The 18,576-nt window shown below is 38.5% G+C and overlaps 1 pseudogene; it reads left to right on the forward strand.

The window, feature by feature from the left end:
* The first annotated feature begins 209 nt into the window (after positions 1–209).
* LOC132010481 (ferritin heavy chain-like) overlaps positions 210–18,576 on the forward strand; it is an 89,429-nt pseudogene continuing 71,062 nt past the window's right edge.

Raw genomic sequence — 18,576 nt, forward strand, 5'->3', positions numbered from 1 at the left:
AAACAGTAACTTTTTACTTCAAGTACTTACTTGAGGTAAATGAGCACAGCAGTGCATATTCAGAACTCAAGAGCCACAACTTGACAATTTCTTTTACTCTGTATTTCTCTGTGCTATCTCTACTTGAGGTGGGGGGTGCTATATGGTTGGGCGGCTCCAGGAGAGGTGGGGTCACAGGCTGAAGGCCGTGCTTGGGCACCATGGCAGCCATGGAGCATTCTGCTCCATGCTCCTTCAAGGAAGAACTTTCCGTTCAGTTCAAGCAGTGAGCTTAGCTGAAAGCTGCCAGCGGTGACGCCTACAGGATCTTGAGCCAAGACCACTGTCTTCTTGAACACCTTCCAGCCAATGACTGATCATAGTGGCTGGTTAGGGCTTGGCTATTTCTTTAAAAGAGGACTCCTCTTAAGGGTAATCTCTGCTTTGGAGCTCTCCCCACTGGGCTGACACTTGGCTGACTCTTCGCCAGATCTGCATCATGGCCTGAGGTTCTCCCTGCACCATCCTGCCCCCTGACTTTTCTTTATTTTGCACAGCCTTCTCCCCCTAAATAAACCTCTAACTTAGTGTCAGCTTCTCAAAGAGTCCAAACTAGCACAGGTCTGAAAATTCATCTACTTTAGCAATTAAATAATACTCTACCTCGGAATACATAGGTGGCTCAGTCAGTTAAGTATCTGCCTTCGGCTCAGGTCACAATCCCAGGGTCCTGGGATCAAGTTCTGTATCAGACTTCCTGCACAGCCAGGAGCCTGCTTCTCTCTCTGCCTGATGCTCCCCCTGCTTGTGCGCTCGCTCTCTCTCTCTCTCTCTCTCTCATAAATAAATAAATAAATAAATAAATAAAATCTTAAAAAAAAAATACTCTACCAAACAGCAGAGTATTAAAATACCCAGTCAATGACTCCCATTGCCCCTAATATTCTCTCTTCCCCCTTCCTCATTTCTCCCTAAAAATTATAAGTGAAAGAACAACGATGCGCTCAGATAATCATGCCAATTTGCAAACATCCCCAAGCAGAGATTTAATCCTTCCCGCCTCTCTTCCTGCTTTCCTACCAGTTATCCTCACTAAAGACAATAAAACAACAAAGGGAAAATAGCCTAACTATAGCTAACCCCAGAACAAGAGTTCTACTTAGAGTCTTGTTTTATCTGAATCACCTTTCAAAACTGGTGGAAGTGGATAAATCAAAGTAAATTGGAAGGCATCAGAACTGCTAGTTCAGTCAGTAATTGTTGGTTGAAGACATGGAAAACATAATGTTTCTCATATGGAAAGTAAAAGACATTGAGGGTAGTAGGAAACTTTGAGTTGCATATTTAGTGTATATTCTGTTAATTATAACCCCCATAAGTAAAGACGTCAGGTTTTATTTGTTTACTACTCTATACCTAGTCTGGGTCAAAAATACATATATTCTTGAATAAATGCATTTTAGGCACAAAACAAACCAACTACGTGATGGAATTGCTCAGCCTGGTCACTTGAACTACTCTTTACATTTGGCCTTTAGTGAAATTTAATAGGTTCCCAAAATCAAATCCATCTTAGAAAAATATCCTTTGCTGGGAGACAGCCTATCTCATTAATTATTTTGTGCAACCCAGAAGAACAAAGGACAGATTCATTGGGCCTGACTCTGAAAAGGAGTCACCTTTGGATCCTTAACTAGCTCTTCTACAACCAGAAATGATTTTTCTCTTCTCAGAGATTTCAATAAGAGAAAGAGAGAAAAGAGCGAAAGAGACAGAAAAAAGAGAGAGAAAAAGAATGGGGGACAGATTGAGGCTATGGTGACTATTACAGAAAGTCAACACTGTGATGGCTTGGCTGAGATAAATCTGTGTGAGTTTCTGTTGTTGCTATTGTTGTTGTGGTTGTGGTTGTTGTTGGTGGTGCCAGAGAGTAGGCAAAGCCCCCCAAGAAGAAAATGACACAAAAGCCTTAAAGACCAAAACAGGAAGTGTTTAGTAAAATCAGGAAGAATCTGCACACTTCCTAAGATAGGGGTCCAGGAATAAGTTTAGGTAAGGAAAGGCCATCATTGTCACCATAATGAGCTTGCCTGGATGTCTTAGCATCTATACATTATCAGGTGCTTGATATGTGTTACAGAATACATCGGTTTAATAGATAGGTTGGGGCACCTGGGCGGCTCAGTGGGTTAAAGCCTCTGCCTTCAGTTCAGGTCATGATCCCAGGCTCTTGGGATAATGTCCCGCATCAGGCTCTTTGCTCAGTGTGGAGCCTGCTTCCCCTTTCTCTTTCTGCCTGCCTCTCTGTGATCTATGTCTGTCAAATAAATAAATACAATCTTAAAAAAAAAAAAAAAAAAAAACCACACAGGTTAAGAGAAGTCTGTGTTGGGGCTTCTGGGTGGCTCAGTCATTAAGCGCCTGCCTTTGGCTCAGGTCATGATCCCAGGGTCCTGGGATTGGGCATCACATCGGGCTTCCTGCTTAGTGGAAAACCTGCTTCTCCCACTCACACTCCCCCTGCTTGTGTTCTCTCTCTCTCTGTCAAATAAATAAATCTTAAAAACAAAACAAAACAAAATGAACAACAACAACAAAAAACTTTAAGAGAACTTTGTGTTAAACAAGCTGTAAGGACAGGCATGTGGGAGAGAACTGATCCATTTCAGTGTAATAACAGTGCTGAGTATATTGCAAAGTTATGACCCAGCTTCTTGAGGGTAGCTGTTGGCAATGGAGATGACATCTGTATTCTATGTAATTGCATGTTCATAGTAGTCTCACTATAAATATATATTGAGTCAATGAAGATTTTTACTACTTAAAAGGATTGTACAAAACTCTGTTAAAGGAGCATAAGAAAGTTCACAAAGTGGAGGATTCAAAAGGATTTCAGCATGGTCATCATTACTCTAAAACTTGTGGTACTGCCCAAAATCACAGTGAAAGGTAAAATATGCATTTGGACATAAAAGTCATATGTTATCTGATCATTATCTGAAAAAGTAATGCCCATTCTTCACTATAGGTATATAATGTGTTGTGGAGGGGGGAGAGGAGAATGGGAAAGAATGAAGTCCATCAGTGCATGCCCTCTAGAAGCTTACCCTCTACTTCTAGGCATTTCATATGCAAAAAAGAGATTGTCCAGCAAACAAGAGTCAATGGAACAGGGACAAGGAAAGAGAGAGACAGGAGATAAGCAAATTGCATTGCATGTAAACTAAAATGTTTTCCTTCCAAGAGTCTGGAGCAGAACTCTTTTCAACTGTATACCTCCACCTTAAACCATTTTACCTCTGTCTTTACCACTCTTGTATTTGAAATCTGTCAAATTCCAGAGTGACAAGGACAGAAAAAGAAAATGGAAAATCCAAAGCATAAACGATGAGTCTTTACCAGAATTTGGCAGTCCTTCCTAAAGTCTCTTTTATTTTTAATGTTAGATAGAAGTAGAAAGGCAATCTCCACTGTTTACCAATAAGCTATTTCAATCTTCTCTATGTATGTCATAATCCTGTGTGCTTAACTTTCTAACATGTATATAATTTCATAACGACTGGCCCAAGAAATTAAAGGGAAGGAAAGCAGTGTAACTAGTTTCTTAGTTACTGTTCCAGGGCCTCTAGAAGTTATTTCTATGTCAGCAGGATCTTTCAGCAATCCTAAACTCACAACAGAACTCACTTTTTATTTATTTATTTATTATTTATTTTTTTTTACAAAATCTTGCAACAATAATGCATTCCTGATGGGTAGAATCACTTTGCTTCCTTTGCCCTGTGATTTCCTGTTCCCTGCAGACCCAGTGATCTCTTTCAGCCTCTTCCTGAGTGCCTTGATGAGTAAATTAAAGAGTAAATTGATGGTTGTCTTATTTGATTTCCTCAGGAATTAGTGTAATGACTGATAGGCTATCTAAATGTGCAAATAGCTTTAAAAAAGAAAGATGTGTTTTTCCAAGGACTGTTCTCAGGCTCATTCCTTGTGATAACATTGACCATGGCTCTGACCAAACATGCTTCACAAAGTGATTGATCAATTATTGCCCCAATGGAAAAGTGTCCAAAATGAAATCACCTTGGACTTGCCCTAAATGCCCTTTACTCCAAAGTCAATTATAGATGGATTACATTAAGGCAGCAAATATTTTCATTTTCCCTCTGGATAAAAATAAGTAATTTGAAAGGTTATTTTTTTCTTTTGTTTTACTTTCAGGCAACTGCTCCTTATTCCAATGCCATGCCCTCCATAGCAGACAATATAGAAGAAAAATAATGTTATTTAACATGTTATCAACCAGAATCACCTTGGGTGATGCGAAAAACCAAAAACACATGGAAAAATCTGATAGGAAGAAGGAAAGTGACGAACTGTAGTGGGAAATCACTTAATGGGAAATCAAGCAACGTCTCAGGGGCTCAGAGTCTCTCTGTTAACTCCACTCCTTCATTTCAAAGAAATCTGTATTCCTTTCTGCAAAAATATGTTAATTAACATGTACACCAGGGAACTATAAGTCATTGAGGGACAAGGCCTAAACAATAGTGAGAAACAAATATGACTTAAACTCAAATTCCTATTTATCACTAATTTTTTAAGACAAAGGCTATTGATCTTTCCAGAAGACACTGAAGCTCACTTCACTAGCCTCAAGGGGCCAATGCTTGGATGGCCATGACCAGTTTCCAGCACAGCTGTGACATAAGAGAAAATAAAACCAAAATTACACAATTATTTTTTTTCAATGTTGGCCTGAACCAGATTTTTGAAAGACACCTAAAATAAAAACCCAGAATTTTCTTAGCAGTGTCTTCTGGATCCCTTGTTTACTCAAAAATTGGACAAATTTTTGTTTCACAAAATTATGAAAAGTGTTCCCTGTTCAAAACTCCAGTAAAACAAGACATTATTCATAAATCATTCAATATTATCCTTAATGTAAACTTGCTGGACAGATTGAGGGCCAAATAACCACAATTTCAAACTTTGGAGAAAATAGTGAAAATTATGGCTAGTACACATCAGTACTTATGGAACAAAGCTACATCCAGGTTCAGAAGAAAATCCATAGCCTTAAGTACTCATATTAATTAATAATAAGTAGTAAAAATAAATTAATATTCAATTAAAGCAATTATGGAAAACAAGTAAAACTACGGTAAAAGGATTAACTTAAAGCTAAAACTAGAAAATACAAATTAGAAAAAACAGAAATAGTAAACGAATCCAGGAGATGATATTTGGAAAATAAATGACTAAATAACTATTAAGCTACAAAAGAAGGTCCAAATGTAAATATTAGCAATAAGAGAATGGAAAATAACTGCAGATAAAAAGGAAAGTAAATGAATTATAAGGGATAAGTCCATTCAACTATGCATGCCCATTTGAAAGTCTATGAAAATAAATTTCTTAATAAAAATATACATAGTTAAAATTGGCCTCACATAATGTGGGAAAACAACAACAAAAAAGTATATTTCACCTTGGACTTAACTTGAAAATCATAAAGGGTGTTTTTAAAAGATAACCCCACTTTTGACTAACTCAGAACTTCTCCAACTCCCTATGATGAAGTGGCGTGGGAAAACAAAACGATGCTGGCACAGATGGGAGAGATCAGACCACAGCACAGGGTACAGCTTTATGAAGTTACTGTAGAACTTAAGGGGCAGCCAGGCCTTAAACATGAGTCCAGAGAAGAGGAAACCTCAAGAGTTGAGCTGATATGCTGTATATTGCTCTTCCTTCTGGGACACATGCTGATTAATGATGCAGAAACAAAGACCAGGAGCATAAACAAATAAATGCTGCAAAGAAAGAGAAAAATCAGCAAGGCTTTGGCAATCTCATAGGACCAGGGAGGAAAAAGTAGAATTTAGAGCTAGCAAGGCAGTCAACATTAGAAAGCCACGATCCCAGAGAAAAGTAATGCAGACAAGTAAAACTTATTGGCTTCCCTCAAAGACATTTACTGTATTCTCAAGCTGTCCAGACTCCGAGGTTAACATTCCATCCGGAAAGCCCAAGAGCAGAGAGCAATTTCTGGCAGTCTTATGATACCAACCAGATTAAAAGTGGAATTTGCAACTTGCCTCCTGAAGAGTCAATACTAGGCTGTCAGTTGAAAACCCTAGGGACTATGCCCTAAAAATTAGAGGAAATCAGAAAGACTGAGGCTTCCTAAAATCTAGCCTGAGTCAGTTCACTCCTATATTGGATTAAGTTGATCTGCTTCATCACCCAGAGTACCCACATGTTTTCATTCACAAAATATAGATTTGAATTTAAAAAATTATGAAGCATATCAAGAAACAAGACCAAGAGAAAAAAAAATATAGATAATAGACTACACCCACAGGTGACCTAGCTATTAGTAATCAGGCATAAAGTTTAAGATATCTCTGATTAACACATTCTGGAGGATTTTATGAACCAATTGAAATTTATTTTTAAACGAATTAAATGGGAATTCTAGAAATTAAAAATACAGTAACTAAAAATAATAACTCATTTTTTTCTTTTTTTTTTGTTTTTATTTCATTTTGTTTTTACAGCAGGCTTGACACAGCTAACTGGAATACAAATCAGTAGAATATCCAGGCTAAAGCACATATGCCAGGATATGTGTTAATTTCCTCCAGAATTAAAAAAAGGGAAAGAACAACATCTGGAGCAACTGTAATTACTAAAATCACTATTAACTTTTCAACAGTCTGTCTTTCTTAAAAAATCTATCTACTTTCAAATGAGATCTATCCATCTATCTATCTACTTTCAACTGGACTTTAAATGAGGATTGGAAGTATCTTTCATGCCTCTTAATCTTTGAAATCTTAAAAACAAACAAACAAAAAAAAACCCTTACTTCATAAATCAGAAAACCAATGTGGCAATTCCACCAAATATACATCCAGAAACTTGGACAATATTTGCAGGACTGGTGAACCTACCATGAGGAAGACTTGGGAAAAAATTCCACCTTTCATCTAATATTCATGAGCCTCCCAATGACTGATGGACCACAGAAGTATTGAGAATCCCAGAGAACTGGTATTAATTCAAAATGAATATTCAATATTTTTCCCAAAGTCAAAATATCTTTCTAGCCCCAAGTCAGAATCACACTAGTGAATTGTCTCAGGTGTTCTTGAGGATATCTGAAAAATCATATTCCCAACCTGAGATGCTATAATATTGCCCTTCTTTAAGAGGACACAGTTGGTACGTAATTGAGTATACACAATAGAAACAAATCATATACTCAAAAAACAAATCATCTTTTCTGTTCAGATTTTAGCCTCAAGTTATTCAGACCAAGAAAGAGTAGAATAGACTGACTCCTATCTTGTTCTTGAGGACTCCATGATTACTCACTTTCAAAATTCTCTGAGGGTCAATTCATTCTGATTATTGGTACAACTTTGCTACTTTTGGAACTATTCCTGTCTGGTATTTTGCAAGCAATTTGACTCTGTCTCTATCCTCAGAATCCTATTATTCTCACTGAAATCAGGAAACTTATTTCAAAATTAATATCTCCCATCTTCATAACAATTGAAATAAATTTGACAGGCAAAATCTCTAATGTTTAGTTTTCCCAATTCCTATGTTTCAGTAGGAGGATCAAGAACTTCTCACAGGCCCCTGAGGAAGATCAGGGGCAGCCATCTTGAAAGGCATTATCCTTGTTTGGAAGTCACCATTGTGAGGGGGATGAGATGGCCTAAAAACTGGAGGTGAATACTGCACAGACTTGGAAGCCAGTGCAAGCCAAATGTTAGCCCAGTTGCTAGGGAAGAGTTATCAATTTTCTTCACCAAGCTGAGAGAAACAGATGGTAAGTTCCAGTGGCTGACTTAAGTAAGGAATGCCTGGAGGATGAACAGCAAGCAGATATAACAGAGACATCACCTTGAGAACCATGAAACCATAAGAGAACACTTTTGAAGATCCTGACCATTCTCTTCACAGAGCCCTATAATCTTTCTTTCCCCCATGGCAATAGGCCCAGATGTCACTTTAGAAAGAAGCCAAGATAGAGATCTGGAAATTAAGAGCATCATTTAAAGTGCTATTATTTCTAGCAGAATATACCAAATTTATAAATTTAAAGGATTAAAAGTTATTTTCCCATGATAAGCAAACAAGTCTAGACTTTTGAAGGTGATCAGATTAGTTATATAAATATTTTTCTAAATCTATATTCTATACACGTGGACTTACTGTGAATAAACGTTGTGAATATGTTACACTTGTAGCAAGGAATTTGAAAATACAAAAGAGAAGATCCCATTTAGAGCATATCTGTCCATTTATCCAATCAACTACCCAATCATCCTAGGAATAAACATAACAAGGTCTGAGCAGAAAATACACAAAAACGTACTTGACTGAGAATATCAGAGAGGATTTTTTTTAAAAGACAACCAAAACTTCTACATGTAAACAACACAACCCTATTCCCTAGACATTTAAAAATTCATAGAAATTATTAAAAAAAATACCATGGAAATTTCCTAGTCTAGCAAACCCATATTTGTTATCGTTCCAGATCTAGCAAATGTGCCCTATTTCTTTTTGTTCCCTTTCATATGCCATTAAACATGCCAGAAATTTCCTGGAGTAAATCTAATTAGCTTGTTCAGGATGAGTACCTAAAAAGAAACTTTTTCTACTGTCCAACGTTTGCAGTTCCTAATTTTGCCCTGCTGCTTAAAAACCTAGAGGTAACATTATTTAGGTACTATATTTAGAACAACTTGATGAGATTTTGGGCCTCATGATTCCTTTTAGGAAATGAAATCTGATATGTTACATATTTTAATACCCCTCACTCATTCAAACTCTATTCTAACCTACTTCAAGATCATAAGCTGACTTTGCTAAGCATGCCAAATATAATTTTCTTGGCCATATGGGTCACGAATACTCAACACTTAATAATTCATGCTTCTGGGAAAGGTACAGCAACTTGTGTTAATAAAATGTAAAATTCCTGACCAATTATGGAGCATAGCTAATAATAGAGCAGCAGTATCAGCTCACTTGATGATAATTGGAAGTCGAGAACAGAGAAACATGGATGCTTTTTACTCTTAATTGAAACATAGAATTTAAAATAAAATCAAGCCCCCGTAAGGCAGGAATAAGCTTTCAGAAAGGAAAAGCACTTTCTTCCCCTATTCAAAAGCACTGAAAAAAAAAAAAAAAAGCCACAATCAATTCATTCAAAAGATATTTTACTAAAAATCCACCAAGTACAAGTTCTTGCACTAATGTGCTGAAATATGGAAATGAAGGAAAGTGTAAGGTCTAGGGAGAGATTTATAAATAGAATCTAAAAGGTAGTATGTCACTGTAACGTAGAACACAAGTTAGGTGAATGGATAGATGGATGGATAGATAGGTAGGTAGATAGATACATATAAGTGATTGATAGATGGGTAATGCTAGGAAAGTAAGATATTTAGAGCAACTAATTTTATCTGGAGGTTTGGGGAAATCTAAACAATAAAGATAAGCTTGAGCAGGGTCAAAATTGAACAGAGCAAAAGATTCATGGGAATATATCAAGTAGAAAAGAGTAACATGAGGCAGGCCTCCCAGGTGGAGAGAGCAGCAAGTCTACAGCAGAAAAGAGTGAAGGAGGATGGAGTAGAGGGCACACATGGACAAAGCTGACAGGAGACAAACTCAGGTAGGTAGAGAAGGAGCAATGTGGTGAAGGGCTTTCTAGATCATGTTAAGAGATTCGGCCTTATAAGGAGCCCTGGAAGTTTTTAAGTGGGAAAGTAAACTGATTAGATTTGAGTCCTTTTTTTTTTTTTTTTTTAAGGTTTTCTTTATTTGAGGAAGAGAGAGTATGAGTTGGGGGTGGGGAGGAGCAGAGGAACAGAGAGAGAGAAGCAGACTCTCCACTAAGCAGGGAGCTCAATGTGGAGCTCAGTTCTGGGGTCATATCATAACCAGAGCCTAAGACAGATGCTCAACTGACACCGCCACACAGGCACCCCTAGATTTGAGTCTTAAAAGAAAATAATGTTAGAGGTAAATTGAAGAAGACAATAGAGGGTAGGAGAGGAAGGCCTGAACATGAGTTAGGGATTCCAGCCATAGGCAGGCGAAGAAACACGAAAGACTGAAGAAAGATGATAGGGGAGCGTTCGAAGCTGTTCAGATGACATATATATGATACTAGGATACTAGTCATGTGGGTGGAAGAGGAGGAATGAGCTGTGGGTGAGTCTCAGGTCCTTATCTCAGGTAGGGAAGAAAATGTATACAGGAGAATAAAGGATGTTGGTTTCAGACATTTCAATTTCTGTCTCTAAAGTTTTATGAATAAATAAGTCTAATTGAAAGCAAGTTGTTCAGAAAATTCAGGGCATACCCAGGTGTCATTCAAAAGATGTGATTTCTGCTTCTACCATTATACCGTCCTGTGTTTTAATGAAATTGTGTAACAAAATTGGCCAGTAGTTTCTATCAACCAAATAAGTATAATGCTAATAGCATAATCCGTCAAAAGTTTGTCAAGTGTGTAATGTGACTTAACACCATTGTAAATCTCTTTAAGCTCCTCAAAAATAATTAATGCTGCAATAGAATTTTATCAGAGCTCTTAGTGAATGAGTCAGGATTGATTTTATCACTCCTTTAAACAATAATTTAAAATATGTTCTAGGAACTTTGGATACAATTTTTCTATTTTAAATGCTTTCCTGCCTTCTTTAATAGCATGTATTGAATATAATTTAACCTTTTATTGATCAACATAAGTGGCTTTTATGAACTTTTATTTTAGTCATTATTAGGATAATTTAAAGCCTACTGACAATTTACCCTAATATTAAATAACCCCAAACTTAAATTCATTTTTACATCATTTGTCCAGTCTTTCCAAGAGTTGATGATCAAATTTTTCAAACATAGACATTTGCCATTTTTATAGGTTTTTGTCTCTTTGTCATTCATCTTTTGGTATCAAGTTATCAGTGTTCATATTAGCTTTTTGGATGGGCTTATCACTAGAAACTCTTCTCTTATTTTCTACTCTTATCTACTCCTGCAAGCAGACAACTTTGTGTAATGATAGAGGTGTCTGGGACAACCTCTTTGGGTGCTCTGCCCCCTCCAAACACATGCTTATTTTTCATGAAACATTCTCCTTTGGTGACCACAGCATGTCCCAAGTTGATTAAAGTTCATAGTCCTTCAACATGAAAACCTGGTGCAGCTTAATATAATAGTGTCATTTGAATCTAGACATAAATGAGTGGTTAACATTTAAGAATATGTCAGCTTTTTAGCTTTGAAGTACTTTGGTAGGCTTCCTTTCAGGCGGGGCTGGCTAAGATCCAAGATCACACCAGCCAGTCCCTTTTCCTCTGGGGCTACCAAGCACAATGGTACCCATGTTGTCATGCCCTTGCCATTGTCCCCAGTACCACTCCCAGGTGGTACTGCTCTTCCTGCCTGACAGATAGAGGCAATACCCAGTTTTCTGGGGAACTTGCAAAAGCCATGGGAATAAGACCTGTTCCCTTTCTCAGTAATTTAATTCATCAGGCTGTGTATGTCCCCTTGGCCTGAGCTCCCCCTTTCCTCTTACCTGGACCTTGAGAGGCTTGGAAGGTAGGGTTAAATTTTGCTTTTGTGTTTTCTTGCATCTTGTGAGTCTGTTTCCTCTCATTTAAAGAAAAAGAACCTGCATTAGTTTCACCCTAGCCTCTGGTAAATTAGTATACCTTAAACATATTTAAGTGCCAAGGAGGTAAACTCAATAAAAGAAGCAGGTGGTTATTTGTGTGCCTTGGCCTTGGGGTTCTTTACTCAGCACAGTGCACAGGCTGGTCGCATAAATTGTGGCAGCCCAGTCCTTTGCCCTGTGGCAGAGACTGTCCACTCCCTACCTACTACCCATTCTCCTCTTCTAGAGAAACCGTGTCCTGGTCTGATTTCAGGTAACACAGCTAAAATACCACATTTCCTGGCCTGCCCTATAGTAGGGTAAGGTCATGTGACTACCAGTGAGACAGAAGTGGAAGTGCTAGATGAGTCTTTCTAGAATGTTTTCCAGACAGAGGGAGGACAGATAGCTAGTTATGTGCCCTTTGGGCCTTTCCCTGCTACTTTGTTTTCCTAGTATTTTTACATGATGGCTGGAGCACTACAAGGTGGGTGGAACCTAGGTGGAACCTTGAAATGACCACGTGCTAAAGAGGATGGAGTAGAAAGTTGGATGAAGCCTGAGATGCTTCTGACCCTGGACTTCCACTGCCAACCTGAAACTGGGCGCCTCCAGACTCATTTCATGGAAGATCAAATTAAACCTCGTGGTTTCTTTCCATCTTTCTTTTCTTTTCTTTCTTTCCTTCCTTCATCCCTCTCTCCCTTCCTTCCTTCCTTTTCTCTCTCTCCTTTCTCTCTCTCTCTTCCTTTTTCTCTCTTTCTCCCTCTTCCTTCCTTGCATTTCTTTGTCTTCTTTTCTCTTTCTTTCTTTCCTTCTTCCTAACCTTGTGTTGAAGCCATGATTATGCTGTTTTCTTTTATATGCCATTAATCCAAATTTATACACTGGCTTAATCTCCCTATTCTCCACAAAGTTCCAGGTAAGTCCCATTGCTGGGGATCTGAGCTCCCCCTAAGTGAGATTTTTTACTCTTCTTTGTACTCCTATAGAAGGAGATTTGGTTTTAGTTAATGGCCATCAATCATGGGCTCATTCCTGAGTCTCAATCTGGCCTGAAATGTCTAGTGGTTTGGCATAAAAATGCTGATATTGGCTGAGTTTTCAAAAATAAGTGTTTTCCACCACCACAGTGATTAAAGGCACTCTTTCTGACATCAATGTCTTATGGATAAATAAACTGGTCAGTTCCATGTGTATTGAATTTGGAAAGATCTAACCATTAAAATCCTGAGTCTCCATGCCAGTCTATTTTCCTATTAAAAAAAAAAAAAAAAGTGAATCCAGCAGGTTTCATCTCATACCTAGGCGAGAATTGAGATGATCAAATGAAGTGAGAAGTACAAATCGTTCCTTTTCCATGGGGTTCTATGAGATTATATGAGACATTTGACCCACAGTCCTCCTCACAGCAGAGGCAATGTTCTCTTTGAACCTGATCCATCTTTCTAGCAAATCACTTTCTCTGCTTTATCTAGCAGGGCAGTATTTTTCCTAGAATCTGCTTGATTTCCACATTGCTTTCCAGAGAGATAAGAAAACTCCCCATGATCTCAGTTCAAATCTGCGCTCTGACACATACTGCCTGTATGACCTATAGCAAAGTACTTATGCTCTCTATGTCTTAGTCTCATCTTTGCAAACCACAGATATTACTAGTCATATAGTCCACCAGTTGTTAGGAGGATTTGAGGAATTAATAGGAAAAGGTGCTCAGAGCAGCACTTAACTCATGGTGAGGGCTCAATAGGCATGAAGTCCTATAATTCTATAGGAGAGAGAGGAGGCAGCACAGGATAGCATGTGGAAGGTATGAAGAGGATGACAGAAGGGCAAAGACAACAAACTCAATATGACATTACAGTTTGTCAGACCCATCCTAAGAAGCAGGGAAGGCAGGGATCCATTAGGGAGGGGAGGAATGGGAAACTGCACCAAGGATAGCATACACAGACTCACTTGCATCCTTTAAATGCAGACCAAGGGAAAGTCACCATAGATGAATCCAAACAGTGAGTGTGGAGACCAAAGAATTAACATCAACCATTTTGCTTTGAAATGTCTTGCTGGTGGTGAGAGGACAGGGAATATATGCATGATTGTTTTTCCCTACCAGCCCAAGGAAACTTCTCGTCCCTCCTGGGCAGTCTTCCTGGGTGACTTGGAAGGCATCTTGGTGCTTATGAATGGATCCACACTTTCCCAGACAATATGCTTGATCCTGGAGCAGGGACTCAGAGTACTGCTAGAGAAGTGCCCCCAGTTTCATGAGAATCGATTGTGAGACTACCCTTCCAACTCCAGGTTCAATGCTGTCACACTAAAAGCTTGAAATCAGCCCGGTGGCAGTACGTACACTTGAGAAATCAGCAAACACTACAAATGGAGTCACTTTTTCCCTCCACAGAGAGTCAACTGTTAAACCAATTGTAGGGACTGCTATTCAGCTACACCAGAAGAAGGGGCCAGGACACCTGCTGCTGAGTAAGTGGTGGGGACCTAGAAGCTTCTATGCAGTAACAGTAACCACTGAACCATGAAATCTGAGGGACAAGAGAGAAATCATAGGTTAAGTGTCCCAGAGCCCATGTGCTCCTTGAATCCCCTCAATAACCACCATCTGTAATGGTGCTCCAGCCTCTTTACAATGGCGCATCACCTCCAGTGATGGTGAATCTTTGTTTTACTGAAGCGGCTATTTTCACTTTAAGGCTAGGCCTGCCTAGTTTCCAGAAGTATCTTCCTTAGCTTGGAGATACCAGTTGGAGCAAACAGATTCTCCTCCTGAATTTCAGTCATACAGCTCTCCTTTGTGATGTATATATTACAAATGCACTCATTTTATTGGAGCCTGTGTTGAAAAAGACTTTTTAATCCTGTGGTCTACACAAGATTTTCTTTCAAGATGGTGGTTATCTCTGAAGACAAACAGCACATTTCTTCCAAACAATTATCTTGCCCACCTGTAATCCTATCATGCAGACCATGATCCAAATTCCTTTTTCTCTTTCCCAAACATGACTGAATGACTTTTTTTCAACCATTTTTTCATCTCTTATTGTATCCAGTTTCTCATCAAAACCCAGCTCTCCTTTTTCTGTTTATATATTTCACCATCACTAATAGTTACACCACCTCATTTCTGTCTTGACTAATGTATATGTCTGCCTTCTCTGTATTTTATTCAAACAATGAACATTTATCAGGCAACCACTGTGAGCCAAGAAATTCTGAAAGACAAGGAACTATGAGATGTAGGCTCTGCCTCAAGGAGCTACTATCTACTTGTTCAGTTTTATTCCCAGATTTATGGTCGCCACTGCATCTCCAGCCTCTCGCTCTCCCTTCTGCCTATACTAAATAGAAGTTTCTTTCTTTCTTTTGCCTTAAATGTCAGGGTCATCTGACATCATCACCCACCAATCCCTAACTTAATGTGTAACTTCTTATATCACAAATCCTTAGTTTTAGTTCATCCTGATATGATCTTCTAGTTCCATCTTATTACTCATTTTTCTAAAACTAAATTCTGTTCTGAGTTAAAGGCATCAACTTATCCTGATTTATATTTGAAAACTACCACTTAAGGAATTTGGCTTCACCCATTTGTCTATGTACCTATGTATCTAGTTACCTCTCTGCTCTTTTACCTTTGTATATGTGTAGGGTCTTTTTTAATGGTCTGGCAATATGGAATGTAAAAATGAGACAAAAAGAAATGACTCTGTACCAAAATACATAATAATAAAGATACCTCATCTATAAATACTATCTGCCTCTCAAGGGGTCAAAGCATTATAGCTGTATCACCATATTTCGCCTACTCTAATTGATAACCTAAGTACAGACAGTATTTCTCTCCATCTACAGATGATGTTTCAAGTGTTGGAAGAATCAAAAAGTTCCCAGTTTATAACTGTCAGGCTCAGGTCTTGGGTTATTAGTTTGAGGCAACCTTTCTCCCAAGGTCTGTGTTTTACTCTCAATGTTTGCTCCTTCTGCTCTTCCTAGAATTGGTCCGATTAACCTAGAAGCCAATCCATTTGGAGGTGTGGTCTATGCTCAATGATAGCAATGTTTGTAGGATCATAATGGAGACAAAGGACTTGATTCTCTGAACCTATTTCAAGCAAGACTCGTATTACAATCTCTGGATACTTTCCTGAGAACAAGAAGGGACTCATTGGAAAACTTTAAGGTGGAGACCTTTCCCAAGGCCCCACCTCCCCAAGGCCTCTGAGCACAAGAGGTAAATTAGACTGAATACAAAATGGTTTCAAAACCAAGGATGTGAAGCCAATAAGTTTGCAAAGGGGTTAAGAAATACAAGGCTAATTCAGGAAGACCTAAAAGATCAGAAAACCAGGGGTCTTTTCTCTCTCTGTGAAGGCATTTTATCTATTTTATCTCAGAAAATGTATTAACCAAACAAACTTGGAATAGCTTGCTCTCTACTACAGCCTGAAAGGTAACTCTGGAAGACTGAGTGATTGTTGATAATGGAAAAGGGAACAGAGCAGACTTGTGAGAATACACCTGCACTACCTCATGAATCATAATCATTTGGTTCCATGAAATGTGTTCTGCTCTCCTTTTCTTACTCTCTCAGGATACCCTGCAGGACTATACTTGCTTAGGGACATCTTGCATATCACAACAAATTACTAAGCACCATGTGTTGATTTTCATTCCCATTCTGACAGATTCTTTTTGTCTGGCTTGTTCTACCTTTCCGTCCCCCATCCATTCATTCTCACTAAAAGAATAGTCCTTTTTTTTTTTTTTTTTTTTTTCAGATTTATTACCAAGTCAGGTCTTTTAGTTCTCCTTGTTCTCTTTTCACATTCAAGTTTGATGAATCAAAGTGGTGACTCAAATGTCTTCCTTCAGTTCAAAACATACACACACACACACACACACACACACACACACACACACACACTCAGAGAGCCTGTCCACAGCCACATTCCTCTTATAAGACATCTTGGAACTTAAATTTCCTAAGAAGTACTTATACATGAGGCAGGAATGCTATCTGAGAGAAAAAGACTTTTGTGATTACATTTCTCTGGCTGATTCTGGCTGCTCCCTGAAGAGAGCTATTTACATTCTGAAAATAAACTCTTATTGGTTTTTTTTTTCCTTTTATAGTTAAGGGTGTACCCCAGCCCCAAAGGGCATTCTGTGTATAATAAATGCAGTTCTAATGACTATTGACTGGGAAATCCCAGCCTTCCATTTGGCTGTCATTTCCCTCTGGCAAGTCAGAAATAATCAATAGCAAAGTGGGCAGCAGCTCCAACAACAGAGAATGTGTCTCCAGAGAATTGAAGCTGTGGTGAGGGTGGTTCCTTGGATTTGAAGAAGGAATCCTGATTCATGGCAGCTTTGGAAACACATGATTTCCAGAAACAGATGAAGCACTCAGAAAGAAGACCTATCCAAAGTAGATGCAGCAGCATCTCAAGATAATTCCAAAACTGTGCCATGGCAGCCAAGTATGGCGGTTGTTTGTCACGTGGCAGAGCAGGCTACTGGAGAAAGTGTTAGTACTCTTAACAGCATGTCATCCTGAATGGGCAGCCAATAAAGTATTCTGATCACACCACACTTGATAGGACCAGAGGCCCTCCCTTGAACTCTCAATACCACCAATCATAAATTGCGGGGCAGATTACTTTATGTCACCAGGCCTCAGTTTTTCATCTGTAAAATGGATTTGTCATTAACACCTACCTCACAAAGCTTTTTGAAGATGAGATTACCCATTACTCACTTAGCTATACTTAGCACTTCAAAATAAATATGGCCTTAGTCATCCAGACTATTCCTGACAGGTGATTCCCAAGATAATTTAGGAATTCTAATTAATGCCCCATTTAATCAGTCAGTAAAATATAAACCATATACTGGTTTCTTATGTACAGATTTTCAATTAAAATATATAAATAACATCTAGTTTCGTTGATGTGTTCTACTGTATCTCTAGTTTCTAAATCATTGATCTGTGCTCTAATCTTGATTATTTCCCTTCTGTGTGTGCAGTTGGCTAAATTTGTTGTTGATTCTCCAGTTCTTTAAGGTGTAAAGAGAGCTGGTGTATTCTGGATATATACAGTGGAAAAAAAAGGCAATCTCTTCAATAAATGGTGTTGGGAAAATTAGACAGCTATGTGTGGAAGAATGAAACTCGACCATTCTCTTACACCATACACAAAGATAAACTCAAAAGGGATAAAAGACCTCAACCTGAGGCAGGAATCTTTCAAAATCCTAGACAAGAACCTAGGCAGTACCTCTTTGACATCAGCCTCAGCAACTTCTTTCAAGACATGTGTCCAAAGGCAAAGAAAATAAAAGCAAAAATGAATTTTTGGCACTTCATCAGATCAAAAGTTTCTTCCAAAGAAGACCTACAAATGGCTAACAGACACATGAAAAAATGTTCATCATCACTAGCAATCAGGGAGATTCAAATCAAAACCACATTGAGATATCAACTTATACCAGTTAGAATGGCCAAAACTCACAAGACAAGAAATAACAAGTGTTGGAGAGGATGTGGTAAAAGGGGAACCCTCTTACACTGTTGGTTGGAATGCAAATTGGTGTAGACACTTTGGAAAACAGTGTGGAGATTCCTTAAGAAATTCCCTATGACCCTGCAATTATACTACTGGGTATTTACTCCAAAGATACAGATGTAGTGAAAAGGGCCATCTGTACCCCAATGTTCATAGTAGCAAAGACCACAGTTGCCAAACTGTGGAAAGACCAAAGATGCCCTTCAACAGACGAATGGATAAAGAAGATGTGGTCCAGGGGCGCCTGGGTGGCTCAGTGGGTTAAAGCCTCTGCCTTTGGCTTGGGTCATGATCCCAGGGTCCTGGGATCAAGCCCCA

This window comes from Mustela nigripes, chromosome 2, assembly GCF_022355385.1.
Source record: "Mustela nigripes isolate SB6536 chromosome 2, MUSNIG.SB6536, whole genome shotgun sequence".
NCBI lineage: Eukaryota > Metazoa > Chordata > Mammalia > Carnivora > Mustelidae > Mustela > Mustela nigripes.